At 41.1% G+C, this 18,132-nt stretch overlaps 1 protein-coding gene and 1 pseudogene across 6 annotated transcripts in view; both read right to left on the bottom strand.

The window, feature by feature from the left end:
• Positions 1 to 18,132, bottom strand: part of CAPN3 (calpain 3) — a 55,000-nt gene that overhangs the window by 28,426 nt on the left and 8,442 nt on the right. The gene's annotated exons all lie outside the window — the stretch shown is intronic.
• On the bottom strand, positions 11,196 to 11,260 carry LOC140623407 (U4 spliceosomal RNA; annotated as a pseudogene).

The following is an 18,132-nucleotide window of genomic DNA, read 5'->3' as shown; positions in this document are numbered from 1 at the left end:
AGGCAGATGCTTAACCGATTGAGCCACCCAGACACCCCAAGACTTCTTCTTAAAAAGAAGCCACGTAAGGTATAGCGGACATGTTTCTTGGTGTCCCCAGTATTTTGTGTCCTTGGAGAATACCCACTTCTCCTAGGATTATACCTCACCTTTTCACTGGAGAACAACTGCACTGTCAGTGCACGTCCTTCTGGCGAGCTTCCCCTTTCACCCACCTCTAGACATATAGTAGGGGCTCAGGGATGGGCACATGACCAAATGTGTGCCAATGAGACAGCGGCTTTCATTGTAACTATTGAGATAAAAAATATCGTTGACCCTTGATCTACACTGGGATTGGAGACATCTACCTCTGCACAATAAAAAATCCACATATAGGGCACTCCGGGGGGCTCAGGTGGCTCAGCGGTTTAGCGCCGCCTTCAGCCCAGGGCCTGATTCTGGAGACCCGGGATCACGTCCCATGTTGGGCTCCCTGCATGGAGCCTGCTTCTCCCTCTGCCTGTGTCTCTGCCTCTCAATGTGTGTGCATGTGTCTCTCATGAATAAATAAAATCTTAAAAAAAAAAAAAAGTGGAATCCAAATTTTAAAAAAAATCCACATATAACTTTTGATTCCCTAAAAGCTTAATTACCAGTAGCCTACTGTTAACTAAAAGCTTAATTACAGTAGCTTACTGTAAATGCTTAATTGCCAGGAAGCCTTACCTATAACCTAAACAGTTGATTAACACATATTTTGTATGTTATATGTATTCTATACTATGTTCTTACAATAACATAAGCTAGAAGGAAGAAAATATTATTAAGAAGATCATCAGGGAGAGAAAATACATTTAGAGTGCTATACTGGATTTATATTTTAAAAATCCATTTATAAGTGGACCCATGTAGTTTAAACAAGGGTCAACTGTACATTATTCTGCTATAGTTGCTAAACTGGTAGAATGTTAGCCTGAAGCTACCAGTGGCAGCTTGCAAAGTTAGCTGCTTGGTTATAAAGCCAACTCAGAGGAAACAGATGGGGATGGGGGGCAGAAGAAGGAGGTGATGACAGATAAACAGATGACAGATAAATCTATAGATACATACTATTAGGGACTATGGCTTGATGATGTAGTTTGAGGGCTGGATTTAGGTGTGTCTAAATCCAACATCACCCTTGAACATTCAAATTATATGGGCTTTTTTTTTTTTTTTTTTTTTTTTTTGGTTTAAGCTAGTTTGAGTTGGGTCTCTGTTTCTTGTCATCTGAGACTCTTGACTAGTGGATGTTCTGTCCCTATTATAAGGAATATATTATAATATTATATAGTGACTCAAATACCAGACTTTTAGCTACATTTTTTAGTTGTTACAGGTATAGCTTCCTCTCCTTGGGACTACACGTTGCGAAACACTCTTCATCCTCCCATTGCCCACCAATTCCAGGGCTGGCTACTTGGAAAGGCAGAAGCAACTATTCTGATATCTTATCCATCTGTTTGGAGGTCTAGATATTGGAATGGAGTTACATTTTTTACAGTAGCATATTCCCCAATATACCACATTTACCCTTAACACCACCTCAGCTACTTTCACCAAACATTAATTGAGCCCCCAAGTATGTACAGGGCTGGGGGAATTTAGAGTACAATAAAAATGGGAAACCATCCCTGCCTGTCCTCCAGGAAACCCACAGCCTAGAGACTGTCCTCACAAAAGATATCTGTTTGGTGAGGTCAGTTACCAAGCTTGATGAAGGTTAAATAAACAAGCTCTGATTTGCCTAGTTACCCCCTCCTTACCACCTACTTCTCCCTCTCTTCTTACTTAAAAATACTGTGTAAATATCCTCTAGAGTGTTTGAGGCCTATTTATGTTGCCTGATATGAACAAAGGGTAAATGGTCCCAGCTCTGTCATTTTAGCTTGGGGATCTAAGATTTCTAGCTCTGCCTTTGGTTATAATTTAGCCTGGAGACTGGATCTGTCAATGAAGGAGTCCTAGCAATGAGCAACAGATGACCATTTCCTCAGTTCCTAGGTACTGTGGTTTGTATAGTGACTCCAAACTTTTATTTTATTGTTTACCTCCATCAGTAAAATACTTTGAACAGGCAACACTATGTAAGTATTCTTATTGGTTTTAAATTATATATGTGTATCTTGATTCTCTTAACATATACTGCGAATTATAAAATAAACAAAAACATACACTTAAAAGGGTGGGCTAAGGGACGTCTCAGTGGCTCAGTGGTTGAGCATCTGCCTTTGGCTCAGGTTGTGATCCCATGATCCTGGGACTGAGTCCCGCATCGGGCTCCCCAAAGGGAGCCTGCTTCTCCCTCTGCCTATGTCTCTGCCTCTCTCTCTGTGTCTCTCATGAATAAATAAATAAAATCTTTATTAAAAAAAAAAGGATGGGTTAACTTAGATATCTGTGGAGGACCTCTGGTTCAGTTCCAACATGTAAAGAGCTTGAAAGTCATCACACTTGTCCTTACCACAAGAAAAAGCTGAACAAATTGAAAATCAGTGTCTTTGCTCAGACCCATCAGAGAACTGAGGTTGCAGGGCAATCTACCACCCTGAAATATGGACACAAGTGAAACTAGAAAGTTACAGCTGAGATGTACTTATCTAGAGCAGAAGCTGCTGAAGCCATGAAGTGGTGTGATCACACTTACCTGTAATTTTGATGAATTTCTAGAGGTTGAGTGTAGACTAGCATGAGGATAAGAAACTTCTGGAGGCCAAAGGTTTGGGACAATCCTCCCCCACCCATACTTTCATGGTTTTTACCTCCAAATATCCCACCAAATTCTCATGGTGAAGATCTAAGAAAGATCCACCTCTAGAAAAGCTTTTCTAGAGTCTTAACTAAGTTGGGAGAAGGTCGTTATACCCTCTCAAACCCCCTCCAGCCTTCCTTTCTCACCTAAGAAGGGAAAAAAATGCTATACCAATAGGGAAATGTGTATAAAGGTTACATAGGCCCATTAAAGACAAAGATTAAATCATGAGATTATGGAATGCTTCCCTTCCCACCTTAACACTCTGTCAACAGGGCTTCAGTGTTATAACAGCCACTTACAGCTAAAGAGCTTCAAGGTACAAACACTTAGGGGGAATATTTAGGAAAGCCCAAAGGCAAGAGGAGGGTGGGGAGAGGGGCAAAACAAAAATACCAGAGGAATTTGAAGCCTCTGATATCTGGCTATAGGCAGCATTAAACACCGCACAACTCCTAGTGAGCCTAACATAAATCCTCATGCCAAAGGCTTATCCATCTGCGTTCTCATTACCCAAAACAACATGTCTGGCTTTCAGCAAAAAATTACAAAGGAACCCAAAAGGCAAAATAAAAAATAAAAAATAAAAAAAAGTCTGGAAAGCAAGCAAGCATCACAACTAGGTTCAGATATGACACAGTTGTCAAAATTATCAGTCAGGAATATTAATAACTATGATGAATGCATCAAGGAGTCTAATGGAAAAAGGATATAATGTGCAAGAAAAGATGGGTAATATAAGCAGGGAGATGGAAACACTAAGAAAGAATCAAAAGAAAATGACATGAATAAAAACACTATAACATATATTTGACAGGCCCATCCATAAACTGGGTAAAGACAATGGGAAAAAGCAGTGAGACAGAAGGCCGGACAAGAGGAACTTCCCAAAGTGAAATGCAAAGGGAAAAAATAATGAAAAAAACAAAAAACAAAAAACAAAAAACCTCAAACCAAAATGCCAGAGCAGAACATCCCAGAACTGTGGGGTAATTTCAAAAGTGTAACATATGCATAATTGGAATACCAGAGGAAAATAGACAGCAGAGCAGAAGAAATAGTTGAAGTAATAATGGCCAAGAACTTTCAAAAATTGGGACACCTGGGTGGCTCAGAGGTTGAGCGTCTGCCTTCGACTCAGGATGTGATCCCAGAGTTCCCAGATCAAGTCCCATATCGGGCTCCTGCATGGAGCCTGCTTCTCCTCCCTCTGCCTATGTCTCTCCCTCTCTTTGTGTCGCTCATGAATAAATAAATAAAATCTTAAAAAAAAAAAAAAAGAACTTTCCAAAATTAATGACAGATACCAAACCACAGATCCAGGAAGCTCAAAGAACATAAAACCACATAAGTACCAATAGAATACAACAACACAGGGGATCCCTGGGTGGCTCAGTGGTTTGGCGCCTGCCTTTGGCCCAGGGCGTGATCCTGGAGTCCCGGGATCGAGTCCCCCGTCGGGCTCCCGGCATGGAGCCTGCTTCTCCCTCCTCCTGTGTCTCTGCCTCTCTCTCTCTCTCTCTATGTCTATTATAAATAAATAAATCTTAAAAAAAGAAAAAAAGAATACAACAACACAAAACTACACTTAGGCCTATCATATGCATACTGCAGATAACCAAAGAGAGAAAAATCTTGAAAGAAGCCAAGAGGGGAAAAATACCTTTTCTATAGAGGAGCAAAGAAAATAATTACAGCAAACTTCTCTTTGGAAGCCATGCAAGCAGGAAAGACTGGATTGAAATAATTAAGGAAGTAAGTAAGTAGGCTCCACTCTGGGGCTTGAATTCATGATCCGAGATCAAGACCTAAGCTGAGGGGCTCCTGGGTGGCTCAGTGGGTGAGTGTCTGTCTTCGGCTCAGGTCATGATCCTGGAGTCCTGCATTGGGCTCCCTGCATGGAGCCTACTTCTCCCTCTGCCTATTCTGCCTCTCTCTTTGCTTCTCATGAATAAATAAATAAAATCTTCAAAAAAAAAAAAAAAAAAAAAAGACCTGAGCTGAGATCAAGAATAGCATGTTTACCCCAACTGAGCCACCTGGGTGCCCCTGGATTGAAATATTTAAATGATGAAAGAAAAACCCACAAAACTCAAATTCTATATGCAAGCGGTTGTCTTTCAAAACTGAAGGAGAAAGAAAGACTTTCTCAGACAAATAAAACCAGAGAGAATTCATTGCCAACAGACTTGCCTTGCAAGAAATGTTAAAAGAAGTGCTTCAGGGAGAAGCAAAATGATAGAGGTCAGAAACCTGGACCTACATAAAGAAAAGAAGAGCATCAGAGAAGGAATAAATGAAGGTAGAATAAAACATATTTTTCTTATTAATCTAAAAGAAAACTTTATTTAAGGTAATAATAATAACAAAGTGTTGAGTAATGATAGCATATGCACAGGTGAAATGAATCAAGGGAAGGCAGGGAGTTACTGAGCATTTTCTATTTTAAAGTTTTAAACTACATAAATAATGGCATAGTAATTTGAAAGTGGAATTAGATTAGTTGTAAACATATGTTGGAAACTGGAGCATAACCATTAACATTAAAGTAAATATAATTGATACACTTAAGAAAGGAGATAAAATGGAATCATATAAAATATTAAATTACTAGAAAAGGCAGAAAAGAGGAGAGAAGAGAAGCAAAGAACAATGGCAACAAATAGAAAACAGTTATAAACACAGTAGATAGGAATCCAGCTATATCTTAATCACTTAAACGTGAACGGTCTAAATATACCAATTAAAAGATAGAGATTGTGAGCTCAGATAAAAAAAGAGACCCGACTGTATGTCATCTACAAGAAATTCACTTTAAACATAAAGGCTGGGGTAGCTAGAGGATATACTATGCTAACACTGATCAAAGGAAAGCTGGAGTAGTTGTACTAATTTCAGACAAGGAAGACTGCATAATAGAGAATATTAAAGATTCGCATCACATAATTATAAAGGAGTCAGTTCTCCAAGAAAACACACAATCCTAAATGTGGATGTACCACATTGCATCACAAGAAGTCTGGCTGGTCGGCCCAGACCTTTCTGTTTAAATGGAAGCGGCACGTCCCTGATGAACCAGCCTGAGGAGGACGGTTCACACGGTGTCTCCAGCCACCCACAGCCTCCTGTTTCTTAACTGTTCACCACCTTCCAAGTAGACTTGATCATCAATTATGCTTTACCATCTTACTATGGATCCCAGCCAGCACATTAGCTCTCTCAAAAATATTTACAGCTCAGAGATCTCTAGTGGGTTATAATAACCTCTAGTTCAGGAATAGAAAAGAATAGCTCCTTTCAGGAGCAAGCAGAAAGGTACTCCTGGAGGCACATGGGCACAAGGGGTAGACCACTTGCTCGGGTCATGGCTTCAGGCTCTGAACCACTTGACCTCCTGTCCCCAACCACTGCCTCCAGAAGCCCCGTCCCTCCCATCCCTACCTTTGGCCTTTTCCACGTGATGGCCTTCATCTTGGTTTTCTGGCTCAGCTCATGGGAGCCCAGGGCCTGAACACCTGCTGGAAACACACGGTCTTCAAAGAGGCACTTCTGAGCTAGACACCGTCGTCGGAGAACAACAAAATCCTGCCCCTCAAACTTGAGGGGCTGTGTGACGGTGCCCTCTCCATTTCTCCTGTCCCTCTCCCGAATCACGCGGTCACAGAAGAATCCTGGCAGCAGGTAGGGCATGGTGACCGCTCGGGGAGTGAAGCTGGGCCTTCACTGCGGCCTCCCTCCCGCTGCGCCCTCAGTCAGGCCTAATCCTCTCGTGAATGGGCCGGAGCCTATATAGCTCCTCCACCCTCAGCAGCGCGATGCAAATGAACACAGCCCAGAGAGAGGCCGTGGTCAGAGTCAGCAGCTTTGGCTAGAGGCCCCTGAGCCCACGGTCAAGGGGCAACACCATGCCAGTCAGAGAGGGAGCCAGCAAGGGGAGCGAGAGAGCCAGGGACAGCCCCAGGACAGTCCACAATGGCGTGTAGACCTTTAGGGTACTTCCATCAGCCTTGCTGGGATTCTTTCTTTAAAAAGAAAAAATATAGTTCCCGAGAGGCTTACCCTGCCTCAGCAAAAGGCATTCATGCCTTTGACACTGGCGGCCAATGGGATATAGCATGGGGCCTTCGAAACATGCTGTATACACTAATCCTATACAGGCTGCTGAATGCATAGAAGGAATCTGCTCCAAGCCATTGTCTGAGGTTAATGAAGCCTTCATTCTCCTGATGTTCCTGCCCCAACCCCCCCAAAGACCTTGACTGGCCATTCAGGGACTCTAATCTGTGGAGGGTGGGTAAATCGACCTCAAATGCAAGCCCCTGTTAGAGTAGGCCCTGTGGCAACAGACAGACAACCACAGATACAAACTTAGGACCTTTGGGGCAGAGAATGTGGGCGGAGAGGGAAGGATAAATATGTGTCAGAATTACATTCACAAGAAAGCCCAGCACTTTCAAAGTCTCACCACACTTCGATGGGCAACTCGGATGTGAGAGCTGAGGGCTGATGCAGGTGGACCCTTGGGCCTGGCAGCCTGCCCACTAGGGGGATAGTGCTTCTTTCCAGGCACTGACTCTTCCCGGCCTGCATCTATTAGAGGCTCCTCCAAGTGTGGTCTTTGGAAGACTTGCATCACAATCACCTGGGATGCCCATTTAAAATGCAGATTCCCAGGATTCATCCTAGACCTAAGGATTCAAATATTTTTGGAAGGGGTCTGGAACTCTTCAGTTTGAAGAAGCATCCCAGGCGATTCTTATGTCCACTAGGGTTTGAATCCATGACATTAGCATTGCAGAGTACCATAATAGCTCAATATAATTTTTGAGATAAGTTCTTATAAGAGATAAGTATATTTTTGTTACATTTACCCATGAACAAAGTTTTTTAAAAAATCAAACAATATGAAAGTTACATAGACAAATAGCAGTCTCTTGCCCTGCAAATACATCTACAGAGACAGCCACTTTTAATTATTTTTTAAAGATTTAATTAATTAATTAATTTAGAGAGAGAGATTGGGGGCAGGGCAGAGGGAGAAGGAGGGAATCTTAAGCAGACTCTGTGCCCAGTGCAGAGCCTGACCTGGGGCTTGATCTCACGACCCTGAACTGAAATCAAGAGTCAGATGCTTAACTACCTGAGCCACCCAGATGTCCCCACTTTTAATTCTTTTAGCAATTTCTTCTGGTATTCACCTCAATATTTCTAAATAATATCCTTATATTATTACTTTTTAATTTATTATTATTATTTTCTGAGAGTCTAGGCTTTCATCATCATCTCTCTTTTATCTTTTTTTTTTTTTTTTTTTTTAAGATTTCTTTATTTGAGAGTCAGTGAGAGCACAGTGGAGAAGGGTCGAGGGAGAGCAAGGGAGAGTCCCAAGAAGACTCCATGCTGAGTGCAGGGCCTGATGTGAGCCTTGATTTCAGGACCCTGAGATCATTACCCAACTGAAAACCAAGAGTCAGAGGCTCAACTGATAGAGCCACTCACGCAACTCTGATTTATCATTTTTAGAAAGTATCAGCAGAGTTCCTTTTGGCAAATGAGATTTAGACTTTTCACATCATGCTTTGCCGACCATCTTCCCCAAATAGTTATGTCATAAATTTTGGAAAAATTAAAATTCAGTATTTACATGAGTATGATTAGGTGACTATTGTTCACTTCTTTTTTTTTTTTTTTAATTTTTATTTATTTATGATAGTCACAGAGAGAGAGAGAGAGAGAGGCAGAGACATAGGCAGAGGGAGAAGCAGGCTCCATGCACTGGGAGCCCGACGTGGGATTCGATCCCGGGTCTCCAGGATCGCACCCTGGGCCAAAGGCAGGCGCCAAACCGCTGCGCCACCCAGGGATCCCTATTGTTCACTTCTTAGCTAAGTGCTAAGCTATATTACATTTCCTTTCTGTATAAATGCTTATTTTCTCTTATTCTTTATAATTTTCTGATTTTCTAGGAATCTATCAATGTTTTTCCTCAGTAGGAGTTTTTCCAAAAACTTAAACTCATCAGATAACGTAGTGGTTCTGTTGCTCTACCCCCAAAGGCCTTTCTCTGCAGCCTTGTTCTCCCATACAGACTGGACTGGCCATCCTCCAGGTTAGGAGTGGTGACTTGGGATGGACTGTGCCTTTCTGGGCAGAATTCCATTTCCCAGATCTTAACTCTTCTTTGGTTTGCTCCTTGACTGTATTGGCAAACAACTTGCAGCTTCCTAAGAAAGGGTGCTTGGGTGGTAAATCACCTGAGTCCTTGTCCAGCTAATTCTGTTTTCTACTTTTGCACATGATTAAGAATTTGGCTAGGTATTTTAAGTTGAAAAGCATTTTCCTTCAGAATTTTTAAGTTATGATTTCATTGCTTCTTGCATCTGGTGTTGTTGAGAAGTATGGTATAATTTTGATGAACATTCCTTTGTATGTGACCTATCTTTTCCCCCTGAAATCTTGTAGGGTTTTCTACCCTTCCCTCTTATTCCTCTTGCCCCCACTTCCAAAAGCCACATTTATGTGCCTTAGTATGAGTTTATTTTTTTAATTCTTTGTGCTGAGCACTTCTTTCAATATAGACTTTTGCCCTCAGTTCTGGAATATTATTATATTATTTCTTTGATATTTTTCTCCCTTTCAATTATTTCCTTCCTTCTTTTCCTTTCTTTCTTTTTTTGAAACTTCTAAAAATCATATGTTAAACTTCCTCTAATTTTATTGTATTTTCTTATTTTTGTTCTACATTCTAGATTTCATTGATTTTATATTTTCATCCTGCTATTAAAAATTTATTCTAAAAATTTAAATTTCTACTCTCATAGTTTTCTACTTTATATTGTATTATTTATATTATATATTTATATTATGAAAATTTTCATACTTAGGGAAAAGGGTTTTTTTAAAGATTTTATTTACTTATTCGTGAGAGACACACAGAGAGGCAGAGACATAGGCAGAAGGAGAAGCAGGCTTCCTGCGGGGAGCCTGATGTGAAACTCGATTGCAGGATCCCGGGATCAAGACTCAAGCCAAAGGCAGACACTCAATCCCTGAGCCACCCAGGTGCCCTGAGAAAAATTTACAGAATGCACATTCATATAGCTTACATCTAGATTCAACAATTGTTAACATTTTGTCATCTTTGTTATATCTATCTGTACATGTATATATAGAACTCTTTCTTTCTTTTCTTTCTTTCTTTCTTTCTTCTTCTTTCTTTTTTTTCTAAACCCTTTGAAAGAATGTTGCCAGTATCATGACACTTCACACCTAAATATTTGCAAGTATACTTAGGATACAGCAGGCATCTGCTAAGAACAAGAGCACATTCCTACTGACTATAATGCCATTATCACTAAGAAAATTAACTATTGGGGATCCCTGGGTGGCTCAGCGGTTTAGCGCCTGCCTTTGGCCCGGGGCGCGATCCTGGAGTCCCGGGATGGAGTCCCACACCGGGCTCCCGGCATGGAGCCTGCTTATTCCTCTGCCTGTGTCTCTGCCTCTCTCTCTCTCTCTCTCTCTCTGTCTATCATAAATAATAAATAAATAAATCTTAAAAAAAAAGAAAATTAACTATTTTCCAAGATCTATATCCATATGCTAATTTCTTCGGTTATTCCCCAGATGTCTTTTATAGCTGCTCTTTTAAAAATGATTTTATTTATTGCCAAATAAATCCCAGACTTTAAGCTGCATTACAAAACTGTAATCATTAAAACAGTATGGTATTGGCACAAAAACAGATACATAGATCAATGGAACAGAATAGAGAACCCAGAAATGGATCCTTCACTCTAGGTCAACTACTCTTTGACAAAGCAGGAAAGAATATCCAATGGTAGATAGACTCTTCAACAGTGTTGGTAAAATTGGACAGCCACGTGCAGAAGAATAAAACTGGACCATTTCCTTACACCATACACAAAAGTAGACTAAAAAGTATGAAAGACCTAACTGTGAGACAGGGATCTATCAAAGTCCTAGAGGAAAACACAGGCAGCAACCTCTATGACCTTGGCTGCAGCAACTTCTTGCTAGACATGTCTCCAAAGGCAAGGGAAACAAAGGCAAAAATGAATTTCATCAAGATAAAAGCTTCTGCACAGCAAAGGAAACAGTCGACAAAACCAAAAGACAACCAACAGAATGGGAGAAGATATTTGTAAATGTCTTATCAGATAAAGGACTAGTACCCAAAACCTATAAAGAACTTATCAAACTCAACACCCAAAAACAAATCATCAAATCAAGAAATGGGCAGAAGACATGAACTGATATTTCTCCAAAGAAGACATACAGAAGGCCAACAGACACATGAAAAAATGTTCAACATCACTTGGCATCAGGGAAATACAAATCAAAACCACAACGAGAAACCACCTCACATCAGTCAGAATGGCTAAAATTAACAACTCAGGAAACAATTAGCAATAATCGCGCCTCGGATAAACCTCATAGGCTACGATACTGCCACTGCGCAAAGCTACACAACTCAGGAAACAATAGATGTTGGCAAGGATGCAGAGAAAGGGGGACCCTCTTACACTGTTGATGGGAATGCAAGTTGGTACAGCCACTCTAGAAAACAGGGAGGTTCCTCAAAAAGTTGAAAATAGAGCTACCCTACGACTCAGCAATTGCATTACAAAGGATTTGTCCCAAAGATACAAAGGTAGTGATCCGAAGGGGGATCTGTACCCCAATGCTTGTAGCAGCAATGTCCACAATATGCAAACCATGGAAAAAACCCAGATGTCCATCGACAGACGAATGAATAAAGATATGGTATGGAATACCACTCATCAAAAAAAAAAAAAAAAAAAAAAGAAATCTTACCATTTGCAACAATATGAATGGAATTAGAAGGTATTATGCTAAGTGAAATATGTCAATTAGAGAAAGACAATTATAATATGATCTCACTCTTATGTGGAATTTATTAAACAAAACAGAGAATCATAGAGGAAGAGAGGAAAAAATAAAGACAAAATAGAGAGGGAGACAAACCATAAGTGTCTCTTTATCATAGGAAATAAACTGAGGGTTGCTGGAGGAGTGAGCAGTGGGGGAATGGGGTAACTGGGTGATGGGCATTAAGGAGGGCACATGATGTAATGAACACTGGGTGTTGCAACTGATAAATTATTGAAAACTACAACTGACACTAATGATGTATTATGTGTTGATTAATTGAATTTAAATTTAAAAAATGAACAGAGAGACACAGGCCATGCTCCTGTAGACTTCAAATTCCTACTGGGAAGAAGAACAACAACAATAACTAATAATGAAGATAAATGCTATTGTAAAGGTCACCTAGTTTGGGTGGGATGGGAAGAGTGGAGAAAGGTTGCCCAAGAGAGCAGCACGTGACACAGGCTGTCTGCTCAAGGAAGGTCTTTGGGGCACATCGATTGTCTGCTGGCCCAGGCCACCCACAGGGACCCTCACTGTGTTCTCCAGAACCATAGTTTGGTGTCCAGCCTTAACCTACATCCGGCCAATGCCTCCATCACAGGGGCTGCTGATGGGGCTCATCTCTGTGTCATTCAAGGAGACCACCCTCCCCGCACCGGGTCCCTCCTTCTGCTCTCCGGAACCTCCATTTCCCTTCAAGCATTCCGTGACCCCAAGCCCTTCCTCAATCTCTTACTTTGCCAGGGACGATCCAGTTTAGCTTTATTCTCCAGTGTATCTGAACCCCAAATGTACTTTATTTCCTCCCTCTTGAGGAGAGTGTGGAAAACCAGCCAGCCTTTAGAAACACAAAGCGAGGCAATTTCCTGGGGTGGCAGGAGAAGAGAAATGTTTACATGCTTGGTGTTTTCCTTAGTAACTCAAACAGCTACTTATGAGATGGCAGGCGCTGGTCTAAAAGTTTTGCATGTGTTATTTCATTCATTGCTCATTGCAGCCCTATAAATAGATGATGATACTCATTCTCCTTCTGCAGTTGGGAAAACAGACGCTGAGAGGTTAAGTGACATGCCCAACGCTACACAGCTAGTACTGGTATTATTTCATGGGATCCGGAGGGCCGCCGGGGTCAGAGTTGGGGGCTCAGTTGGTTAGATGCCTGACTCTTCATCTCTGCGAGGGTCTTAATTACAGAGTTGTAAATTTAAGCATGAAGCCTACTTTAAGAAATAAAATCTAAACTAAAGGTAGGGATCCCTGGGTGGTGCAGCGGTTTAGCGCCTGCCTTTGGCCCAGGGCGCGATCCTGGAGACCCGGGATCGAATCCCACATCGGGCTCCCGGTGCATGGAGCCTGCTTCTTCCTCTGCCTATGTCTCTGCCTCTCTCTCTCTCTCTCTCTCTCTCTCTCTCTCTCTGTGACTATCATAAATAAATAAAAATAAAAAAAATAAACTAAAGGGAATTCAACTCTTAACCTTTAAAGTATGAGGAACGATATAAAAAAAAAAAGATCAGCCAGAGAGGGATTGAGCCCTTACAAACCCACTTAAGGCCTTCCTCCTGTGGATGGTGGGAAGGCATTCTTGGGTTTTACACTGAGGGGATCGAATCAGATTTCCACTTCAATGCTTTGTGCTTGCTACAACTTGGAGGTGGGCTTCTCTTTCAACTTTTTCATATTTCCCCTGTCCCGACCTACATCAGGCCTCCCCTTCTTCCTTCCATAATTCCTCCATTTTCTCTCCAGTTGGAAGGACTGGAGCTTTGTGGACAAAGCTGAGAAGGCGCGTCTGCAGCACCAGGTCACTGAAGATGGAGAGTTCTGGTGAGTTCAGAACCCAGGAGGACCCCAAAGCATAAGGGATGAGGTGGGGAGCTGAAATCTCAAACCTCAATCCCTGGAAAGAGGCCATCAGACCCCAGCCCTCAGGACATCTGGCCCCTGTTCTCCTCCTCCAGCGCAAGGCCCAGGAAGGATGGGTTTTGGAGAGGAGCCAGCCAGGTCACAGAGGTGACTGAGCCTGGGACCAGGCCAGCATAGTGGGGCGTCTGTGTCACCTGTGCCCCTCCGTGGCATATGTGGCTCCAGCCATTTGCTCCCTGGCCTTTGCAGAGCCGTCTTCTGAGCCCAGCTCTACCTTGCTCACTTGATGCCACCCTCACCCTGACTCAGATATTTGCAAATGACCTATCAGATAAAGGGCTAGCATCCAAGATCTATAAATAACTTATTAAACTCAACAGCAAAGAAACAAACAATCCAGTCATGAAATCGGCAAAAGACATGAACAGAAGTTTCACAGAGGAAGACATAGACATGGCCAACAAGCACATGAGAAAATTCTCTGCATCCCTTGCCATCAGGGAAATACAAATCAATACCACAGTGAGATACCACCTCACACCAGTGAGAATGGGGAAAATTAAGAAGACAGGAAACAACAAATGTTGGAGAGGATGTGGAGAAAGGGGAACCCTCTTGCACTGTTGGTGGGAATGTGAACTGGTGCAGCCACTCTGGTAAACTGTGTGGAGGTTACTCAAAGAGTTAAAATATAGAGCTACCCTATGACCCAGCAACTGCACTACTGGGGATTTACCCCAAAGATACAGATGCAGTGAAGTGCCGGAACACCTGCAACCCAATGTTTATGGCAGCAATGTCCAAAATAGCCAAAAGGAAGGAAGGAACCTGGAAAATTCATCCATTGAAAGATGAATGGATAAAGAAGATGTGGTCTGTGTATACAATGGAATATTCCTCAGCCATTAGAAACGACAAATACCCACCATTTGCTTTGACGTGGATGGAACCGGAGGGCATTATGCTGAGTGAAGTAAGTCAGTCGGAGAAGGATAAACATTATATGGTCTCATTCATTTGGGGAATATAAAAAATAGGAAAGGGAATTAAGTGGAAAGGAGAGAAAATGAGTGAAATTATCAGTGAGGGTGACAGAACATGAGAGATACCTAACTCTGAGAAACGAACAATGGGTAGTGGAAGGGGAGGTGAGCAGGGGGTTGGGGTGACTGGGTGATGGGCACTGAGGGGGGCACTTGACAGCAGTGAGCACTGGGTGATATGCTATATGTTGGCAAATTGAACTTCAATAAAAAAATTTAAAAATAAATTAAACTAATAATACACTATATGTTAAATAGTTGAGTTAAAAAATATTTTAAAAATATTTTATTTATTTTAGAGAAAGAGAAAGTGAGAGAGCATGAGTGGAAGTGGGGGGAGGGGCAGAGGGAGAGGGAGAGCAGACTTCCCAATTTGCAGGAAGCCACACACAGGCTTGATCCCAGGACCCCAAAATCATGACCTGAACTGAAGGCAGGCGCTAACTGACTGAGCCACCCAGATGCCCCTATAACTGCTTTTTTGGGAACCAGAATCCAATTAAGTTTCACATATTGAAATTAAATAATTTAATAATGGATTAGGTGATGTTGAAGTGAGCATTGGTGAACTAGAGGGAGATCAGAAGAAATCAGAAGAATTCACACAGGGAATCAAAGAGATGGGAAATTTAAAAAAAAGAAAGAGAAAAAAGGTTAAGATACATGTCGGATAGAGCTAATAAGTTCAGCATATATCTAATTGGAGTTCCAGAGGAAGATAATAGAAAATATGAAAAGAACTAATATTCTAAGACATTTTCTAGGATCAATCAATGACTCCAATCTTCAGATTCAGGAATCCCACTGAATTTTAAGCAGGAAAGATGTACAGAAACATATGTTGAGACAAATCATAGTGATATTTCAGAATACCATAGATAGAGAGATCTTAAAAGCAGTCAGAGGGGTGGCCTGGGTGGCTAAGTGGCTGAGCATCCGTCTTCCACTCAGGTCCTCAGGGCGAGATCCTGAGGTACTGGGATTGAGTCCCACATCAAGCTTCCTGTGGGGAGCCTGCTTCTCCCTCTTCCTGTGTCTCTGCCTCTCTCTGTGTGTCTCTCATTAAAAAATAAATAAATAAAATCTTTTAAAAAGCAGTCAGAAAGAAAAGGCAGATGGTCTTTTAAGGGACACCAATTAGAATGACTGCTGATTTCAACAAAAATGGAAGCCAGAAGATATTAATGAGAATCAACCTGTGACTGATTACCCAGGAAGACTATTTCATGAATGAGAGCAAATTTTGTACAAATAAAAATTGAGAATGCTTACAACAAATAGACCTAAGTTTCTAAAGAAATTTCTAAACAAGGTCCTTTAGGAAAAAGCAAAATTATTCTAGAAGGAAAAGTCCAAGACTCAAGAAGGAACAGTAAAAAAAAGAAATTGGTAAACGTGTGTAAAGTCAAACTATTGACTTTTAAAAATTATGATATTTTCTATTTGTTGTTTGAAAAATCAATATAGAACTAAAATCATGAGCAACAATAGCAGATTAGTTGGGAGAGGAGTGCTTGGAGTCAAAGTCCCTTATGGTCCCATACTCTTTTATTTATAAGGAAAATAAAGCTATTGATCAATTTCAGGTTTTGTCAAGATGAAATGTATGTTAATCATTTAGGGCAACCACTGAAAAAACAGAAATAGTCTATAACTTCTGAACCAGTAGAAAGAAAAAAAAATACTTTGTAAAATTTTTTAGACGGAGGCGGGGCAGAAAGAGAGAGAGAATCTTAAGCAGGCTCCACACCTAGAGCAGAGCCCAGTGTGGAGCACAATTGCATGATCCTGAGATCATGACCTGAGCCAAAGTCAAGGGTTGGAAGCTTAACTGATGGAGTCACCCAGGTGTCCTAGGAAAAACTTTCTTAACATAACATAAAAAACACTAGCTAGAAAGAAAAAAAATAAATTAAGCATTAACTTAGAGCTTTTAATTAAGGGCTTTTAATTAAGAATTTTTAAACTAAGAAAACCCTTAAAAGAGTGAAAAGGCAAGCCACAAAATAGGAGAAAAAATTTAAAAGATTTTATTTATTTATTTATTTGAGAAAGAGAGAGAATGCACAAGCAGGAGGGGCAGAGGGAGAAGCAGACTCTCCGCTGGGCAGGAAGCCTAATGTGGGGCTCAATCTCAGGACCCTGAGTTCATGACCTGACCTGAGGCAGATGATTAACTGACTGAGCCACCCAGGCACCCCAAGAAAATATTCATAGCACATCTAGCCAATAAACAATCAGTATCCAAACATGCCTACAATTCAAGTTGAACAAGACAAACTCAATAGAAAAAACTGGAAAAGACAGGTGTTTCATGGACAGTGGGATAACAACAAATGGTCAAGGAACACATGAATGAAAAAAAAGATACATGAATGTTGAAAAGATGCTCTGCCTCATTCATAATCAGGGAAATGCATCTTTTCATACATTCCTTGGCTATTTCTGTCCCTGCCCCTCCCATTTGCAGCATTTTACTGCTGAGCTATTTCAGCTTTTTTGCTGTAATGTTTAGAGCTCTATCCCTATCATGACACTCAGGAGAAGCTGCTGTCTTGTGGAATATAAGGAGAGGCAGTCCTAATTATTGAATTTTCCCTTTCACCAGAATTTGCCTCTCCCACCCCTTACTACTATGGCACCATTAAGACTATGGACTCGAAAGAGGGCTGGCTGTCTCTCAGTGGGGTACCTCATTTTGTCTTTGACTTACCATGATCATTATTTGTTGACTCATTGTGCTCAGTATGTCATTTATAACATATCATTTAATCCTTACAACAACTTTATGAAAGTAAGGATTTTCATATTCTTTTCACAGATAAGGAAACTGAGAAGTGAAAATAGTCAGTAACCTGCCCGAGGTCACCTGGTTAAGAAGTGGAGTCTGGATTCCAGTCAAGCTTGTCTGGCTTTAAAGACTGTGCACTTCATCACTGTGTTATGCACTTGTCCTTTGCTGTCTCTGGTCACAGTAATCGCTACCTTTCTTTGAGCTCGGACTTTAAGGGTGCTAGCTCAGAACAGCTACATGATGACAATATCACTATGTCCATTATAGGCAGAATGTCTTTCATACATTTATGTATTTCTGGATCTTTTGTTATTTGCTGTCCACAAAATACCTGTCTTTTGCTCATTTTTCTTTTGAGTTTGTCTTTTTTAACTTGAATTGTAGGCATCTTTGGATATTGATTGCTTATTGATTAGAGGTGTTACAAATATCTTCTCCCACTTAATGAGTTGTCTTTTTCACTCTCTTAAGGGTTTTTGTTTAAGTAAGCTCCACTCCCAGCACGGAGCCCAACGTGGGGCTTGAACTCACAACCTTGAGATCATGACCTGAGCTGAGATCAAGAGTCAAATGCTTAACTGATTGAGTCACCCAGGCATCTTAAGGGTATTTATTAATTTAAACTTTAAAAAAAAAAGATTTATTTATTTACTTGAGGGGGAAGGAGCAGCAGGAGAGGGAGAGAGTCTTTTAAGCAGTCCCCCATGTGGGACTTGATTCCACGACCCTGAGATTAC

Source organism: Canis lupus, chromosome 32 (assembly GCF_048164855.1).
Source record: "Canis lupus baileyi chromosome 32, mCanLup2.hap1, whole genome shotgun sequence".
Taxonomy (NCBI): domain Eukaryota; kingdom Metazoa; phylum Chordata; class Mammalia; order Carnivora; family Canidae; genus Canis; species Canis lupus.
Note: the sequence above shows the minus strand (reverse complement) of the source record. Positions and strands in the feature narration are given on the sequence as shown.